Source organism: Bombina bombina, chromosome 7 (genome assembly GCF_027579735.1).
Source record: "Bombina bombina isolate aBomBom1 chromosome 7, aBomBom1.pri, whole genome shotgun sequence".
NCBI lineage: Eukaryota > Metazoa > Chordata > Amphibia > Anura > Bombinatoridae > Bombina > Bombina bombina.
Window position 1 is genome coordinate 348,129,253 of NC_069505.1, and position 18,904 is coordinate 348,148,156.

Sequence of the window (18,904 nt, forward strand, 5' to 3'; positions counted from 1 at the left end):
TGCACCCACTTGCAAATGGATGATTAACCCCTTAATACCAAAAAAGGAATAACAAATGAAAAAAACGTTTTTAAAACCAGTCACAACAACTGCCACAGCTCTACTGTGGCTGTTACCTTCCTCAAACACGACTTTTGAAGCCTTTTGAGCCCTTCAGAGATGTCCTGTATCATGCAGAGGGAAGCTGAATGTCTCTGTCTGTAATTTTAGCTGCGCAGAAAAGCGCTAAAATAGACCCCTCCCACTCATATTACAACAGTGGAAAGCCTCAGGAAACTGTTTCTTGGCAAAAATCAAGCCAGCCATGTGGAAAAAAACTAGGCCTCAATAAGTTTTATCACGAAGCATATATAAAAACGATTAAACATGCCAGCAAACGTTTTATATTGCACTTTTATAAGAGTAATAAGCCTGATACCAGTTGCTATTAAATCACTGTATTTAGGCTTAACTTACATTAATCCGGTATCAGCAGCATTTTCTAGCAAATTCCATCCATAGAAAAATGTTAACTGCACATACCTTATTGCAGGATAACCTGCACGCCATTCCCCCTCTGAAGTTACCTCACTCCTCAGAATATGTGAGAACGGCAGTGGATCTTAGTTACTTCTGCTAAGATCATAGAAAACGCAGGCAGATTCTTCTTCTAAATGCTGCCTGAGATAAAATAGTACACTCCGGTACCATTTAAAAATAATAAACTTTTGATTGAAGAAAAAAACTAACTACAATACACCACTCTCCTCTTACTACCTCCATCTTTGTTGAGAGTTGCAAGAGAATGACTGGATATGGCAGTGAGGGGAGGAGCTATATAGCAGCTCTGCTGTGGGTGATCCTCTTGCAACTTCCTGTTGGGAAGGAGAATATCCCACAAGTAATGGATGATCCGTGGACTGGATACACTTAACAAGAGAAATTATGAGTAAACTATAAAGTTGCTTAAAATTGCATGCTCTATCTGAATAATTAAATATTTTTTTGGGGGGTTCAGTGTCCCTTTAACTGTAAGGTCTAAGGGAGGAAGTATGGCATATTGCAGAACTGAATGGACACAGCATTTTTGCCTTGGTTTTGGTGGTGGTGGAACTCAAAATGGTCCCTTTGGACATGTAAGGGAACACTTTTGTGTAACGTTATTTTCTTGTGTATTAATTAAAATATAACAATATAATATGTGACATATATAATTTTAATTGGTGGAATTGTTTTATTAAAATGTATTAGAAAGAGGATACACTGTCAAAATTAACTTCTTTTTCTACACTTTTTACACAATCTCTCTGAAAAATAAGAGAAAGAAATACACAATAGTGCAATCCTGTTTGACTTCTTAATACATTTTGACAACTTCACAAGTTGTTACTCACGTGATTTAGAGCTTTGTTTGTAAAGTTCATACAGATACAGCAGTGTTATGTTTGACACATAACTAGCCTTCCACTCGGCATCCGTTAAAAGGTTTTATTATAATAAAACATTAATAGACACATATAGGGCATAATAGTCAATACACCTCACTAGAGGTCATATAAACCTCAGTAAAAATGGTCCAAAACACCTCTTTAATGCCCAATGTCCTGGTGCAAAGTCTGTAACAGAGTTTAAATATTTGAAAATATCTTGCAATTTGAATAAAATATCTATAGTAATTCATAACAATATGATAATGTTTAAATATTTCAAATATTCCAATTCAATGTAATAGTACTAAATGTAAGATTATAGTAGGATGTGTGCAATTATTCTAGTACACTGTCCCTTTAAACATATTCGTCCCAAGTAGTGGCCTATCACTGCTGAGCATAATACACGTGTAGTGCGCAGTGGCATTTAGCAGCCTTCTAATTACTAAAAAGCAACGCCAAAGCCATATATGTCTGCTATTTATGAACAAAGGGGATCCCAGAGAAGCATTTACAACCATTTAAGCCATAATTGCACAAGCTGTTTGTAAATAATTTCAGTGAGAAACCAAAAAATTGTGAAAAAATTAGTAAAAAAGTGAACGATTTTTTGTATTTTATCGCATTTGGCGGTGAAATGGTGGCATGAAAGATACCAAAATGGGCCTAGATGAATACTTTGGGATGTCTACTAAAAAAAAATATATACATGTCAATGGATATTCAGAGATTCCTGAAAGATATTAGTGTTCTAATGTAACTAGCGCTAATTTTGAAAAATAATGGTTTGGAAATAGCAAAGTGCTACTTGTATTTATGGCCCTATAACTTACAAAAAAAGCAAAGAACATGTAAACATTGGGTATTTCTAAACTCAGGACAAAATTTAGAAACTATTTAGCATGGGTGTTTTTTGGTGGTTGTAGATGTGTAACAGATTTTGGGGGTCAAAGTTAGAAAAAGTGTGTTTTTTTCAATTTTTTCCTCATATTTTATAATTTTTTTTATAGTAAATTATAAGATATGATGAAAATAATGGTATCTTTAGAAAGCCCATTTAATGGCGAGAAAAACGGTATATAATATGTGTGGGTACAGTAAATGAGTAAGAGGAAAATTACAGCTAAACACAAACACAGCAGAAATGTAAAAATAGCCTTGGTCCCAAACGGACAGAAAATGGAAAAGTGCTGCGGTCATTAAGGGGTTAAGGGTGTGCATGTGATAACATGCATTGTGTGCCGGGGACGGAATTACCGGTGATGCAACGGTCGTGACTGGGCCCAGGAGTTCCTTCCCACAGGGGGCCTAAGTCTAATTATTTTTTTTTTTAATTAATTTTTTTTGGCACTTGTCAATATAACTTTGGCTTCCCATTTTGGTGTGCAGATAGGCTAGAGATCCTAGAGCAGCCCAGGGTTGAAGTAGAGCCTAGAGTTGGCCGTCTTCTCCTCCTGACTGACGTGTATCGGCTTATGATGCATGTGCAGTCTAGTCAGTACTGGACTTTGTTTCTTTAATCTCAAACTGAGATATAAACTTAGAATTGAGATGCAGAGGAGAAAGAAAAATCTAGGCTAAAGAGATATTAACTGAATATGCGCCATTGCATCTATATCTGTGAGACTCTTTAGCAGCCTGCTGTACATTGTTGCTTGATAATTAATATGTTCCACTTTCTGCATATATCCTGTTTTTGCTTTGAGTGTGAATCTGTGTTTGTGCCCCTGTGTGTGTGCTGTGTGTGTGTGAGCTTGCTTGTGTGTGTGAGTCTGTGTGTGTGTGTATGAGTGTGTGTATGAGTCTGTGCGTGTGTATGTGTGTGTGAGTCTCTGTGTATGTGTGAGCCTCTGTGTGTGTGTGTGTGTGTGTGTGAGTATGTATTAGTCTGTGTGTGTGTGAGTTTATGTGTGTGTATGTGAGTGTGTATTAGTCTGTGTGTGTGTCTCTTGTAAAAACTCTTGTTTCAAGTGAACCCTCTGTTGATTGAGGTTAATCTTGTCAAGGCTGAATTGCAATTCTATTTAATGCTTGAGTTAAAAACAGAATTTATGTTTACCTGATAAATTTCTTTCTCCTACGGTGTGTCCGGTCCACGGCTTCATCCTTACTTGTGGGATATTCTCATTCCCTACAGGAAATGGCAAAGAGAGCACACAGCAAAGCTGTCCATATAGCTCCCCCTCTGGCTTCGCCCCCCAGTCATTCGACCGACGGTTAGGAGAAAAAGGAGAAACTATAAGGTGCCGTGGTGACTGTAGTGTACAAAAAACAAAAATTTTAAACCTGACTAAAATCCAGGGCGGGCTGTGGACCGGACACACCGTAGGAGAAAGAAATTTATCAGGTAAACATAAATTCTGTTTTCTCCTACATTGGTGTGTCCGGTCCACGGCTTCATCCTTACTTGTGGGAACCAATACCAAAGCTTTAGGACACGGATGAAGGGAGGGAGCAAGTCAGGTAACCTAAACGGAAGGCACCACTGCTTGCAAAACCTTTCTCCCAAAAATAGCCTTCGAAGAAGCATAAGTATCGAATTTGTAAAATTTGGCAAATGTATGCAGAGAAGACCAAGTCGCTGCCTTACAGATCTGTTCAACAGAAGCCTCATTCTTGAAGGCCCATGTGGAAGCCACAGCCCTAGTAGAGTGAGCTGTAATTCGTTAAGGAGGCCTGCCGTCCGGCAGTCTCATAAGCTAATCGGATGATGCTTTTTAGCCAAAAGGAAAGAGAGGTAGAAGTAGCTTTCTGACCTCTCCTCTTACCAGAATAGACGACAAACAATGAAGATGTCTGTCTGAAATCCTTTGTTGCTTCTAAATAGAATTTTAAAGCACGAACCACATCTAGGTTATGTAACAAACGTTCCTTCTTCGAAACTGGATTCGGACACAGAGAAGGAACCACTATTTCCTGGTTAATATTCCTGTTGGAAACCACCTTTGGAAGAAAACCAGACTTAGTACGTAAAACTACCTTATCTGTATGAAAAACCAGATAGGGTAAAGTACACTGCAAAGCAGACAATTCAGAAACTCTTCTAGCAGAAGAAATAGCAACCAAAAACAGAACTTTCCAAGATAGTAATTTAATATCTATGGAATGTAAAGGTTCAAACGGAACCCCTTGAAGAACTGAAAGAACTAAGTTTAGACTCCATGGAGGAGTCATAGGTCTGTAGACAGGCTTGATTCTGACTAACGCCTGTACAAACGCTTGTACATCTGGCACGGCTGCCAGACGTTTGTGCAACAAGACAGACAGCGCAGATATCTGTCCTTTTAGAGAACTAGCTGACAGACCTTTCTCCAAACCCTCTTGGAGAAAGGAAAGTATCCTTGGAATCCTAATTTTACTCCATGAGTAACCCTTGGATTTGCACCAACAGATATATTTTTGCCATATTTTTTTTTTACAATATCATTTTTATTCGGTAGGACAAAATGCACACATATAACAATCAGAAGAACATGAATTTGATACATTACAACAGAGAGTGATTGTACAGTACAAAGATCTCAGTTAGGGTAACAATTTCAATTTTAGCATGTTATCTACTGAAGGAGAATAACAGTTGAAAACTGAGTCTCAATTTATATCAGGTAGAGATCAGAGCAGTGTTGCATCAGTCCTAGTCCAAACTCCACTTGTTTTTCCTTTTTCTGCATAACAAACATAACTACAAACCTAACTAAACAATATATTACTATCTAACAAATACAAAAAGTACAACCTCTATTAGAGGTGGTTGTCATGGACCTTGTGGGACAAGTCCATTGGGGTACTGAGGCCTGGCTGGAGAAGGGAAAAAAAAAAAAACAAAAAAAAAAAAAAGGGGGGGGGGGGGTTGAAGGAAGGGGGAGTATTGTAGTGGTGATGGTAGAGGAGGGAGAGAAGGGCGGGAGTATAGGTAAGGCATGGAGATTGGTCCAAGATCTCTTAAAGGTTTTTTAGTTAAGTAGGTGGTCCCAGTCTCCTCTAAGTGTGTCTTCCAGGAAGGCAACCGAGTCCCTAAAAGGTCTAAGGATAAGCCTCTGGACCTCTAGTTCAAAAGTGAGTATAAGTCTGGGCCATTTACGTAGGAAATGGCCCAATCTATTCTGGACGTCAAATCTCACGTCCATCTGTTCTATGAAAATTTGTGATTTCAGCAGGTTTTTGAAACCCCTGAAGGAAGGGCCTCTGTCTGCTATCCAATGTTGTAGTATGTGTTTCCTGGCCACTAAGATAATTAGGCACAACACTGAGTTTTGTTGTCGTAGCCTCTCATCCCACAACAGGAAAATTATAGTTTCTGGGAGTAAGTCAATCTGTATCTGCAGCTGCCTTCGGAGCCAGAATTGTATCTTTCCCCAATATTGCCTGATTGGGGGGCATTCCCATATGTAGTGGAGGAGCCCGGGGTTAGCTAAATTGCATTTAGTGCACGTGTTAGGGAAGGATGGAGCCCATTTTGCCAGTGTCCTTGGAGTGAGGTAGGCCCTGTGGAGAAAACGTATTTGGGATTCTCTGTATGAAGCTGACAAAGTAGCTTTCCTGGTTTTGTCCAGGCTGTTCCTTACCTCCTCCCAGGAGACCTCTCTCAAACCCTCTCTAATCCAGCCCAACTGTATCGAGGATTGGTGAGAAGTGAAAAGGTGTTGTAGGAGTGTCTGATATATTTCCGAAAGCGAGAACCTGCCCATGGTGTATAATGTCTGAGTGAGGCGGAAGGGAGAGCCCTCCCAAAAGTCTGTATCGTCTCTGATCAGTGTCCCCATATAGTGTCGGACCTGTAAGTAGGCATAAAAATGAGTCCTTGGTATAAGATAATCTCTCTGCAGGGTGCCGAAAGTTTTAATTGTTTTTGATAGGGGGTCCAACAGGTGTTTAAGGGAGGATAGCCCCCGTGTCTCCCATATACGAAAAGGCAGGGTCTCAGAGCCTGCCGTGAAATCAGGGTTTCTTCTAATTGGCAAGTAGGGAGAGGCATGACAGGTTTTACCCAGGTATTTGTGAGATAATAGCCAGGCTTTTAAGGGGTCTTTGTATAGCATGTTGAGACCCAGGAGTCTTAGGGATTTAGTGTCCGAGACATGTGGGAGATAAGCTAAAGAGACATCACCCAACACCGCCTGTTCTAAGTTTGTACGGCAAAAGTGACCCGAACCAACCTGATCAGTGCGGCCCAGTTGTAAAGCCGGAAATCTGGAAGCGCCAGACCTCCATGGCTAAAGGGTAGGCTAAGCTTATCTCTTGAGATCCTCAACTTTTTCCCCTGCCAGATAAAGGCTCTCGCTGCTAAGTTTAAGAGTTTTAGATCAGATTTGCTCACAAGTAAGGGGAGCATGAGCAACGGGTAAAGTAATCTAGGGAGTACCACCATCTTAAGTAGGGCCACCCTTCCCGATAACGAAAGTGGGAGAGATCTCCAACTGTTCATCTGGGCCCTGAGTTTCGCGCAGACCGGGGCCAGATTATTAACATATAATTTATTGGGGTTGGCCGAGATCCTAATGCCCAGATATGTGATATCTTGTGTGGCTACCGAGAAGGGGTATTGCATATTTGAGCCCCTAGTGCGGTTCAACCAGAGGATCTCCGATTTCTGCACGTTGACTTTATAGCCGGAGAAGAGGCCGAATTCGGAGAGGGTTTGCAGAATATTAGGTAGGTGTATTTGGGGGTCCTGTACAAATAAGAGCATATCATCTGCATATAGAGCCAAGTGCTGTGGAGCACCCGCGACATCAATACCCGGAAAGGTTTGACGGAGTTTGATGGCCAACGGTTCCAGGGTCATGTTGAAAAGGAGGGGTGATAGAGGGCACCCCTGTCTAGTACCCCTTTGTAGAAGAAGGCTGGGAGAGAATATATTATTCACTAGCACGTTTGCCTTTGGTGACTGGTAGAGATTTTTGACAAGGGTAAGGAAGGGACCAGTGAAGTTGGCTTGAGCCATGGTGTGGAATAGATGGTCCCATTCCACACGGTCAAAGGCCTTTTCCGCGTCCAGGGACAGCAGAAAGGCCACTGGTCTGTCTTCCTTATGCGCGCGGTTACCCGTCCAGAAGTGTTGGACAATCTGAAGGACCCTTCGCACATTAACCGTCGATGAGCGTGCGTACATGAAGCCCGTCTGGTCTTCATGAATGATATTGGGCAGAATAAACTTCAGCCTCTCCGCGAACAATTTGGTGAGAATCTTGTAGTCCGAGTTCAATAAAGAAATCGGCCTATACGACTCAGGAAGCAGAGAGTCTTTTCCCGTTTTATGGATTAACGTGATAGAGGCCGATAGGAATTCCGGAGAGGGGGTTTTTTCCCCTTCAGAGTAGGCTGTGAACAAGTCCACGAGAGTGGGGGCCACTTGTGTTTTGAGTAGACGGTAGAGTTCAATCGGCAAGCCGTCAGGGCCAGGCGCCTTACCCAGTGACAGGCTCATAATAGTTTTTTCTACTTCCTCTTTTGTTATGGGAGCATTCAGTGTATCTGTTTGTTCCTCTGAGAGCTTTGGGAGGTTGATCTCCTCCCAAAAACGATCCCTCACCTCGTTCCCCGAGGGGCGTTCGCTTGCATAGAGAGAGGAGTAGTAGGAAGCAAAGGCTTCTGCAATGGCCTCTGGGTCCCTTAGGACTCTGCCCCCGGCCTTGATCGCCGCAATGTGCTTGGAGGAGGTACTATGTTTCACTAAAGTGGCCAAGAGTTTCCCCGATTTGTCTCCGTACCGATAATATCTACCCCGGGTTCGCATAAGTGTCTGAGAGGCCTGGTGCGCAAGGAGTGAGTCATATTCCAGTTTGACGCCGGTGTAGGCGCGATAGGTGGTTTGAGAGGGGTTAGTGCAATATGCACGGTAAGCCTCCGCCAGTTTATCTCTCAGTCCTGAGATTTTCTCCATGCATTGCTTTTTTCTACGGGCCAGGAACGCAATGATGTTGCCCGAGAGAACAGCTTTAGCCGTGTGCCAGAAGAGTTCCGACGAGTTTGAATGTTGGATGTTGTTTGCCTTATAATCATCCCAGCAGTGCACCAGATAGGACTGGAATTCTTGGGAAGTTACCAGATATTTTGGGAAGCGCAAGGTACACCTGTTGGGTACCCTGGGGGTGGTATCTAGAAAGAGTGCTATGGGGGCGTGATCAGAGACGATAATTTCACCTATCTTTGTATCTATGACCTGAGGAATCATCGAGTTGGAGATCATAAATAGATCAATGCGTGACATAGAGGGTGTTGCCCTGGAGACGCAGGTATAATCCCTGCCATCGGGGTTAAGCTGACGCCAGATGTCAGAGACATTCAGGGCGCTTCCCAGATTCTCGAAGATTTCTCTCTCGAATTTGTCTGACACTTTAGGCAAGCTTTTCGGTGCGCATCTATTAGGGTCTCTTAGTCTATCGCAATGGGGATTGGGGGCTAGGTTGAAGTCCCCACCCAGGATGATGTGAGTATCCAGGTAAGGTGTGAGTAAGGTAATAATGGAGTCCCAACATTTTTTGTCTTTTTGATTCGGGGCATAGATGTTACACAAGGTGTAGGTGTTGTTTAGAATTCTAATCTGCACTACTAGGTATCTACTTTCTGGGTCCTTTAGCACATCTAAAATCTCATATTCCAGTTGTTTACCGAATAGTATAGACCATCCCCTACTCGCTGACTTATAGGAAACAAACTCAACTCGCCCCACCCAACCCGTCTGTAGTTTGCCATGTTCTAAATCTGAGAGGTGGGTCTCCTGCAAGAATACAATTTCTGCACTTTTTTTCCGTAGGTGGGTTAGAATCGATTTCCTCTTAATAGGGGAATGGATACCCCCAACATTCCAGGAATATAAGTTAAATCTTATTTATTGGGGAGGATATGAATGCTATGGGTCTGCTCATGATTAAGGGGATTTTTGCCATATTTTATGGTAAATTTTCCTGGTCACAGGTTTTCTGGCCTTGTATAACAGATTCCGAAAACCCGCGCTTAGATAGAATTAAGCGTTCAATTTCCAAGCAGTCAGTTGCAGAGAAACTAGATTTGGATGTTCGAATGGACCTTGTACTAGAAGGTCCTGTCTCAAAGGTAGCTTCCATGGTGGGGCCGATGACATATTCACCAGGTCTGCATACCAAGTCCTGCGTGGCCATGCAGGAGCTATTAGAATCACCGAAGCCTTCTCCTGTTTGATCCTGACTACTAGCCTGGGAAGGAGAGGAAACGGTGGAAACACATAAGCTAGATTGAACGACCAAGGCGCCACTAATGCATCTACTAGTGTCGCCTTGGGATCCCTGGATCTGGACCCGTAGCGTGGAACCTTGGAGTTCTGACGAGACGCCATCAGATTCATATCTGGAATGCCCCATAGTTGAGTTAACTGGGCAAAGACCTCCGGGTGAAGTTCCCACTCCCCCGGATGGAAAGTCTGACGACTCAAATAATCCGCCTCCCAGTTGTCTACTCCTGGGATGTGAATTGCAGATAGATGGCAAGAGTGATCCTCCGCCCATTTGATGATCTTGGATACCTCTCTCATCGCCAGGGAAAACTTTGTTCCTCCCTGATGATTGATGTACGCTACAGTCGTCATGTTGTCCGATTGAAATCTTATGAATTTGGCCTTCGCTAGTTGAGGCCAAGCCAGGAGCGCATTGAATATCGCTCTCAGTTCCAAAATGTTTATCGGGAGGAGAGACTCTTCCCGAGACCATAGACCCTGAGCTTTCAGGGAGTCCCAGACCGCGCCCCAGAGACTGGCGTCGGTCGTGACAATGATCCACTCTGGCCTGCGGAAACTCATTCCCTGAGACAGGTGATCCTGAGACAACCACCAGAGGAGTGAGTCTCTGGTTTTCTGGTCCATTTGAATCTGGGGAGACAAGTCTGCATAATCCCCATTCCACTTTCTGAGCATGCACAGTTACAATGGTCTTAAATGAATTTGAGCAAAAGGAACCACGTCCATTGCCGCAACCATTAGCCCTATTACCTCCATGCACTGAGCTATGGAGGGCTGAGGAATAGATTGAAGAACTCGACAAGCGTTCAGAAGCTTTAACTTCCTGACCTCTGTCAGAAAGATCTTCATTTCTACGGAGTCTATTATTTTTCCCAGAAAGGGAACCCTTGTGGACGGGGACAGGGAACTTTTTTCTATGTTCACCTTCGACCAGTGAGATCTGAGAAAGGCTAAAACAATGTCTGTATGAGCCCTTGCTTTGGTAAGGGACAACGCTTGTATTAGAATGTCGTCTAGGTAAGGTGCTACTGCAATGCCCCTCGGCCTTAGCACCTCTAGAAGGGACCCTAGTACCTTTGTGAAAATTCTGGGAGCAGTGGCTAAACCAAACGGAAGAGCCACGAATTGGTAATGCTTGTCCAGAAAGGCGAACCTCAGGAACTGATGGTGATCTTTGTGGATAGGAATATGCAGGTACGCATCCTTTAAGTCCACGGTAGTCATGTATTGACCCTCCTGGATCGTTGGTAAGATTGTCCGAATGGTTTCCATTTTGAATGATGGAACTCTGAGGAATTTGTTTAGAATTTTTAAGTCCAGAATTGGCCTGAAAGTTCCTTCTTTTTTGGGAACTACAAACAGGTTTGAGTAAAAACCCAGTCCTTGTTCCGCTGTTGGAACTGGGTGTATCACTCCCATCTTTAATAGGTCTTCTACGCAACGTAACAATGCCTGTCTCTTTATCTGGTCTAAAGATAAGCAAGACATGTGGAACCTTCCCCTTGGAGGAAGTTCCTTGAACTCTAGAAGATACCCCTGAGAAACAATTTCTAGTGCCCAGGGGTCCGGAACATCTCTTGCCCAAGCCTGAGCAAAGAGTGAAAGTCTACCCCCTACTAGATCCGGTCCCGGATCGGGGGCTACCCCTTCATGCTGTCTTGGTAGCAGCAGCAGGCTTTTTGGCCTGTTTTCCCTTGTTCCAGCCTTGTAATGGTTTCCATGCTGGTTTAGGCTGGGGAGTGTTACCCTCTTGTCTAGAGGCTGCAGAGTTAGGAGCCGGTCCGTTCCTGAAATTGCGAAAGGAACGAAAATTAGACTTATTTTTTGCTTTGAAAGGTCTATCCTGTGGAAGGGCATGTCCCTTTCCCCCAGTGATATCTGAAATAATCTCTTTCAATTCTGGCCCGAAAAGGGTCTTACCCTTGAAAGGAATATTAAGCAATTTTGTTTTGGACGACACATCTGCCGACCAAGATTTTTTAAATAATAAAAAGGGCACACTTTATTTCTGAATGATAGAAAAACTACAAAGAAATATCAGATCTTTATGAAATTTGTACCCGTGTCTTAATGCTTTGAAAGTATTGCACACCAATTTTCAAGCCACTTAACCCCTAAATGTCCAAACCGGAGCTAAAATAACAATTAACCGGTTTAAACACACTACAGTCCCTGCCACAGTCTTTGCTGTGGCGTTTACCTTCCTTAGGGGTGATTCACACTAGTAATAAGCCTCTCTGAAGTCCTTTTCTAAGCCTCTGGACCTTCCACGTGAAGCTGCATGAACTGCCTAGTGAAAAGTAACTGCGCAACTGAGGCGCGAAAATGAGGCCTCCTCCCTCAGCATTCCAGAGTGAAGGGGCCTTTCTGACAAGATTAAGTGTCTAAACGGCTGCCAGGCGCAAATAAAGTTCCCAAAAGTGTTTCAAAGTTTGCGAAACACTCCAAATGTCACCTAAACATGATAAAAACCAAGCGACTTAGCCCATAATAGTGTCAACCAGCATAGAGCCCAAGTTATAAGCCTTAATTCTGTTACTGAGTCTAAGAAAATGGCTTACCTATCCCAGAAGGGAAAACTGACAGTCTTCTAGCATTACTAGGTCTTGTTAGAAAAGTGACTGATCATACCTGAAGCAGATAAGCCTGCAAACTGTTCCCCCCAACTGAAGTTCTCTGGTTTCAACAGTCCTGCGTGGGAACAGCAATGGATTTTAGTTACTGGTGCTAAAATCATACTCCTCTTTTAACAGAAATCTTCATCACTTTCTGTTGTAGAGTAAATAGTACAAACCGGCACTATTTTAAAATAACAAACTCTTGATAGAAGAAATAAAACTACAAATAACACCACATACTCTTTACCATCCCCGTGGAGATGCTACTTGTACAGAGCGGCAAAGAGAATGACTGGGGGGCGGAGCCAGAGGGGGGCTATATGGACAGCTTTGCTGTGTGCTCTCTTTGCCATTTCCTGTAGGGAATGAGAATATCCCACAAGTAAGGATGAAGCCATGGACCAGACACACCAATGTAGGAGAAATCTTCACTTATAAATTATAAAATATCTTTTTATATTTAGGTAAGTGCTTTGACAAGAATAGCGGTTTACTGCTGAGCTATACACATTTATGTGAAGCTGCCCATAGTATCCAATCTTCTTTGTTAAAGGCTTTGTATAAAAAGGTTCACCTGGACAATTGTGAATAGCTTGCTTTAGCTAATGGTATGTACATACGGTTTTACTTGGCTCTTGGCGTTCCGTAAGGTCCCCTCCGGTTCAACAGTGCACTGTTTTGATGTTTTCCCTTGTCAAACAGATGATTCTGGTGGAGTGCTGTGGCTTCCAGCCTCCGTTTACCGGATGTTCAGATGGTTCTCCTCTTCGAGTGTTTACCACTCCTTGATTGCAGGAATCCGCTGTAATATACCTTCGGGATTTCCCGAGTTATCTTTCTGCTTGGAAGTCCCGGATTTTTCTTTCGGCTCGCTGGTATTTTGCAAATGCTCCAACTCGGCTAGTGTTTTTGCCGGTTATTACTTGTCAGGAACCTCGGGTCTTTTGGCAGATATTTTTCCTCTTTAGAGCCCCCTTGGATAGCAGGCTCTCACTGTCTTCCTTCGTATTAGTGGTCAGTAGTTTAGAATCAGAATCATTGTTTTATAGACACTAATGGGCCAATTTATTAATGTTCAAACTAGAGTTGTGGGAGTATAGACACTTACCACGAGACAGTATGCACCTCCAGCACTCTACGCCCAGACTTGGGAGTGGTACTAGGTGTGAGAAAGTAATTAAAATATGACTTTAATTCGAATTTATTAAAAACTGATGACAAATTACACACAACACACAAGGTATTAAAAACCTCAAAGTAAGCTATGTTTGTTAAATGCTGAATATAGTGAACACATATTAGGTAGATGCCTCTAATGTACTATACCAGTGTGTCACTTGAATTATAACAGCATTAAAATATTAGTTGTCTCCTATGCAAATGGTACCTCTATTTGGGTGGATATCAGTAGGAATATCTATATAGATTATTCCAAAATGGGTGTATACTGTGGGTTTTATTGATATTGTTGCCCAATTTATATGATCACAGGATGGTTATGTAAACCTTTATCTCCTAGCAATTATAACATAGAGGTATAATCAAGGCGCTTGAGTTTATCAGTATAAGTTGCTCATATGGAGATATATGACGATTACAAATAGTGACTAAAACTAGTCTCCACTATAATGGGTTAGTTTAATAGTAGAATGATCTCTCTATAGTAATATCATCCAACATATATTAGATGAAGGTCTGAATATTATATATAAGCTATTGGATATAGCTTCTTATTGTATAGGTTCTATATTAGAGCTCTAAAGTTGTCACCTTTGGAGATTATAATTTCTAGATTACGATTACTGAGCAGATAGTTATCCTCACCATCTGGTTGTATGCTTAGGAAAGTAGTTAACTACAAATGCACTGATATTAATCATGGTGTCCCCGTATTGGTGATAAATATCTAGAGGGTATTAATGCCCATGAATACTATCATCCAGTGATATCCTCACCATCTGGTTGTATGCTTAGGAAAGTAGTTAACTACAAATGCACTGATATTAATCATGGTGTCCCCGTATTGGTGATAAATATCTAGAGGGTATTAATGCCCATGAATACTATCATCCAGTGATATTTCTGGTTTAGATTACATTCGTATTCCCATCTATTCAGAAGTTCATATAAGTTCTATATTATATGTATGTGGTATATTACCACTGAAATTGATATAATAACCTCTAATAAAATGGGTCTTGTTATAGTATCATTGATCAATGTGATTGCACTGAACTGAGAGATTAATACTATTGTTTCCTTAGTATTTATATACAAGTAAAATACTCAGTGCTTATCTTATCCTACTTGGCATTCACCCATATAGCACAGTGTTTGTCTGTAGATTAAATTGGTTTATGTACACCGATTTTTGTATCAGGAATTTCAACCTATTACTATTTCCCCTCTCATACACTATTTGTAGATTTGTCTGTGGAGATAGAAATAACTTGGATCTTGATATTATGGATACGCAGTCTGCTAGTCTGTCTTGCACATCTAAGTGTGTCACCTCCAATTTTGGCCAATCACTGATTAGCAGTGTTTCTTGGTTTACGTTAGGGTTTCTCACAGGTTATGATTGTGAGTATTAATTACGAGTGTATGTTGGTAGTATATTCCTTTAAATATTATCCAGCACTCAGGAAATCGTGATATTTGATTATTATTGCGATTCTTAGCAATAAATGCTGGATTGCTAATTATACAGAGTAAGCTACCGCGTGTTAAACTACCTAACTATCCCTCTAACGCAACAACCCTATATAATTTAGTGCTTGGTGCATTTAGTGTATAAATAATCCTTAGCAGGCTTATATCCGTTGCACAACCTTGTATAGATTGATTGTGTGACTGTGGCTTATTTGTGCACCTTGTAACAGCTCTTATCTGTGTAATCTTGATTGTATAACTAGCATTAGTTTCTCAAATAAATACAAAAAAGCCGTCAACCACTCATTAGTTACACGGATATTATCAGTTTTTAGAAGTTTAATATGCTGCTACAAAGTAATCATATATTAAAGTCACTTCATTTAGAGTATATATGATTCTAAGCAGGCTTATATTCGTTATACAGCCTTGTATCAACTGATTGTGGCTTATTTTTGTTACTTATAATAGCTCTTATCTGTGTAATCTTAGTTATAGCCTTATTTATACAACCAAGATTACACAGATAAGAGCTGTTACAAGGTGCACAAATAAGCCACAGTCACACAATCAATCTATACAAGGTTGTGCAACGGATATAAGCCTGCTAAGGATTATTTATACACTAAATGCACCAAGCACTAAATTATATAGGGTTGTTGCGTTAGAGGGATAGTTAGGTAGTTTAACACGCGGTAGCTTACTCTGTATAATTAGCAATCCAGCATTTATTGCTAAGAATCCCAATAATAATCAAATATCACGATTTCCTGAGTGCTGGATAATATTTAAAGGAATATACTACCAACATACACTCGTAATTAATACTCACAATCATAACCTGTGAGAAACCCTAACGTAAACCAAGAAACACTGCTAATCAGTGATTGGCCAAAATTGGAGGTGACACACTTAGATGTGCAAGGCAGGCTAGCAGACTGCGTATCCATAATATCAAGATCCAAGTTATTTCTATCTCCACAGACAAATCTACAAATAGTGTATGAGGGGGGAAATAGTAATAGGTTGAAACTCCTGATACAAAAATCGGTGTACATAAACCGATTTCATCTACAGACAAACACTGTGCTATATGGGTGAATGCCAAGTAGGATAAGATAAGCACTGAGTATTTTACTTGCATATAAATACTAAGGAAACAATATTATTACTCTCTCAATTCAGTGCAATCACATTGATCAATTATACCATAACAAGACCCATTTTATTAGAGGTTATTATATCAATTTCAGTGGTAATATACTACTTACATATAATATAGAACTTATATGAACTTCTGAATAGATGGGAATACGAATGTAATCTAAACCAGAAATATCACTGGATGATAGTATTCATGGGCATTAATACCCTCTAGATATTTATCACCAATACGGGGACACCATGATTAATATCAGTGCATTTGTAGTTAACTACTTTCCTAAGCATACAACCAGATGGTGAGGATAACTATCTGCTCAGTAATCGTAATCTAGAAATTATAATCTCCAAAGGTGACAACTTTAGAGCTCTAATATAGAACCTATACAATAAGAAGCTATATCCAATAGCTTATATATAATATTCAGACCTTCATCTAATATATGTTGGATGATATTACTATAGAGAGATCATTCTACTATTAAACTAACCCATTATAGTGGAGACTAGTTTTAGTCACTATTTGTAATCATCATATATCTCCATATGAGCAACTTATACTGATAAACTCAAGCGCCTTGATTGTACCTCTATGTTATAATTGCTAGGAGATAAAGGTTTACATAACAATCCTGTGATCATATAAATTGGGCAACAATATCAATAAAACCCACAGTATACACCCATTTTGGAATAATCTATATAGATATTCCTACTGATATCCACCCAAATAGAGGTACCATTTGCATAGGAGACAACTAATATTTTAATGCTGTTATAATTCAAGTGACACACTGGTATAGTACATTAGAGGCATCTACCTAATATGTGTTCACTATATTCAGCATTTAACAAACATAGCTTACTTTGAGGTTTTTAATACCTTGTGTGTTGTGTGTAATTTGTCATCAGTTTTTAATAAATTCGAATTAAAGTCATATTTTAATTACTTTCTCACACCTAGTACCACTCCCAAGTCTGGGCGTAGAGTGCTGGAGGTGCATACTGTGTCGTGGTAAGTGTCTATACTCCCACAACTCTAGTTTGAATTCTAATTTATGCACAGCACCAACCCACCCAAAATACTTCCATTTCAGAAGTGTAAAGAACTATAGAATACACTTAGGACAATAATTACAGTGGGGATTGCCTAAATAGTGCCATTGTTTAAATTGTTTCTTGTACAATTTATTAATGTGCCTACGGACATGATACGATGTAGCGTATCATGTCCGCCGCACATCGAAAAATGCCGACAGCATACACTGTCGGCATTTATCATTGCAGCTCTAGTGAACGTCTTGTGCATTGCGGCCCCCTGCAGATTCGCTGCCAGTCGACCGCTAGCAGGGGGTGTCAATCAGCCCGATCATATAGGATCATCGGGCAGATTGATGTCCGCAGTCTCAGAGCAGGCGGACAAGTTATGGAGCAGCGGTCATAACTACTGTTTCCGTCGAGCCTGAAGGCTCACGCGGAAACAGGGGCATCAAGCTCCATTTGGAGCTTGATAATTCAGCCCCCAAAAGTTTACACCTATTTTGCCAATATTTAAACAGCTAATGAATCTTTAAAAAAATCCCTCTATTTGTTATTCTCAGACTCTTTTTCTTTGAATGCATCATGCTATCTAGCATTTATTTGATGTTTAATGTCCCTTTAATTCTTTACTTTTTGATATGGTTGAAAAAAAATAATTTATCAAGTCTTCGCAAAATGTAATAAAGGTGGCACTATATAGATTTAGGATGTTTAGAGTAATTTCAATATTAAATATAGTCAAGTAGATAAAGTGAAACAGTGTAAAGTTCCACTGAAAATGGAATTCATATTTTTTTTGGAAGGGCCTTCATGTATTCTTGCACTGGGGCCCTGAGGTTTCTAGTTACACCTCTGATTGTGTCCCAGGACAGCACGGGTCAGACAGACAGTTGTGTCTAGCACTTTGCCCCCCTTCCACAGAATTACAAAACTAACTTTTTTTTTACAAGATTGTGAACAATATATTAACAAGCAGTGATGTGTTGTCTGCAGACTCAATACTGGATTGGCTTCTTCAAATAAGTGTCCCTTTAAATCAGTGGTCTCAAATTACTGGCCCTGGGGCCATATGTGGTCCTCAAAATAGTTTAATCTGGCCCTCTCTTGTTTATCAGGTAAATTCATTAATTTGTCCCCATCAATTTTCTAGGGTTCTAATCGGTGTAACAAGTTGATGTTCTATATAGACACTGACAAGATAAATATAAAGACAAGCATGCATTGTCCGGTATAGACTCTCATAATACACTGCTTGGATAAATGTCACTTTTTATTCAGTTCCAGAATGATCACTTCACTTGCCACTCTCAAGATAACTATACACAACTGTGTGTCTATTGGGGGCTACTATTCGGGTAAATGTCACTTCCAGTTTCTAGTATATCCAGTTCCAGAGCACTCACTCTGTTCAAGCGGCCCCCATGGAAGAAGAACACGTGGCCAGTGGCCTCCAGATACAAGGTGCTTGATAACCCTGCTTTAAATATTTAAAAAGATATTTTTTTTAAATTCAAACTGTCATTTTCTTGGAAAATATGAATAATTTGGTCTATCAGATATATATATACTTTAAAAAAAATATTGAGTATTCTATCATCTCTAATGTGACCAAATAAATATATAATGATCTTCAACACTGATCAAAAATCACTTAGTAGAATATAGCAGAGTTAGGCTTCTGAAATCTGGACTTTGGACTTCAACTTTTTTGCTGGAAGTTTAAAAACAAACAAACATTTTATAGTATAATATTACATAAAAGTCAGGGCAAAATACATTATGAAAGTATATTGCAATACAGGTAATAATAT